This window comes from Pollicipes pollicipes, unplaced genomic scaffold (assembly GCF_011947565.3).
Source record: "Pollicipes pollicipes isolate AB1234 unplaced genomic scaffold, Ppol_2.1 Scaffold_6138;HRSCAF=7277_pilon_pilon_pilon, whole genome shotgun sequence".
NCBI classification, from domain to species: domain Eukaryota; kingdom Metazoa; phylum Arthropoda; class Thecostraca; order Pollicipedomorpha; family Pollicipedidae; genus Pollicipes; species Pollicipes pollicipes.
This window is the reverse complement of record NW_023596818.1, coordinates 18,104,121-18,105,856: the sequence shown is the minus strand read 5'-3', so window position 1 is coordinate 18,105,856 and position 1,736 is coordinate 18,104,121.

The following is a 1,736-nucleotide window of genomic DNA, read 5'->3' as shown; positions in this document are numbered from 1 at the left end:
TGCCGCTGCCACCGGGCCATAGTTGAAGGCGCTACACGAAGTCAAGCCGTCGCACAGCGCCAGGCAGCGGTCAGCCCTGTCTACCAGGTGCTGCTCGAGCGGCGGCTGACCCACCAGCCTCTTACCGGTTCGCCGCGAGCCGCTGGCGTACTTTGCCTCCGCCAATCCGGCCAGCAGGACCAGCAGGAGACACTGGGCGGTGGCCGCGGCGCTGAGGAAGGCCATGCCACGAGCTGGGCCTGACGCGCTGCTCCTCGTTTGTGAGTCCCAAGACAGCGTTAGCTTGGCTTCACGGCTAGCAACAAGACAGCGCAGGTCTCTCTGTCGATGGCACTGGACGAGTGCGCCGTCAGACACGCTGACACACGCAGTGCCAGAATTGGAGTGCTGCTAGGTGGTCCCAACAGCGCGCTAGTTGTTGCTAGCAACGCGTTTCCACGCTAGCAGCACCGCGGACTGTTCGTGTCCCTGCGGTCAGTGTAATCGCCGGCAGAACGCCATCAGCGCTGCATTATGAAGACGGTATGTTAGTATTTCTCCATGCAATGAAACCCGGTGCGAAGTGTGTGTAGTGTTACCATGATCATGGCAGCCGGCCCGGGTTCCTCGACAGCTGCAACAGCGCGCCTCCGACACTGTACCATGGTCATGGAGAATCACCGGCTGCCCTTGGGCTTGCGACTTTGAAGCTTGCCCAGGAATTTTAATCCGTCGTTTGTGCATTCAGCGGTCCGCACCGCCATGTCTGATTAATGTAACGATATGATTGGACTGGTAAAATAGCTTGTAGTATCCAACCATAGGCTCAACGTGAGGCTAGGGTTCTCACTGGCGCATCGTCTTACTCACCCTTCTGGAAAGCTTGCCGTTTTACGAAAACAACATTTGTAACCTTAGATGCTCATATGATTGATGTTTGCTGCTTTTGCGGAGCGCTCGTATCCATTCTTGCTTCCTCTTTTAAGAGATTTTACCACATTACCACCCGGTAAATCTCGCTGCATATGGCGTATGGCGTATACCAACTCTAGATACTAGTCGATAAATAATCATTATTTCAGATTCCAGTAGCTGACGTAAACATTCACTTTCCACTTCTTCATAATGCTTCCAGTCCGATGCTGATTTCTGTGCTCAAACCCGCTACAATATTTCTTGATGTTTTGTAAGATGTTTGAATTACGTTAAAGAAAGGAAATATGCATCAATAAAAAGGTAGATAAACTGACTAAGTGATCCCTCATCGATATCAAGCCCTCGTCTACTCAGGGCTCCCGATGGGCACAAAGGGTCCTCCGACTGGCATTAGAGGACTCCTATGGGGTCAAGACCCCTTAGTACGAACTCCGGCCAGTCTTTCTGGCCCTTCAAGCCCTCAAATCTGGCCCTAGGTCGTCGGTCCCGTGCGACCAAAAGGGATCGAAATGGCCCTTCGGGGCCTACGAAGGGGGGGGGGGGTTGAGGAAGCACCTGCTTCCTGTGCCCCTTGTCCCCCGCCTACGCCACCACTTATGATATGATGAGAAGATTTCACCTTCACTTGATGCTTTTGGAGGGGAGTGGTGTTTGAAAAATGAAGTAACCAAAGCCAAATAGAAAATTGTGGGGTGACAGAGGGGCAGCAGTGGTGATGCAAATCTTTGACACATTTACCTCTACCCCCTCTTCCCACGAAAGTCGTGGGTGTCCTAATGCGTCGGTCAACGCTAAAATTTGTTGTGAAGTTATTTGCCAGC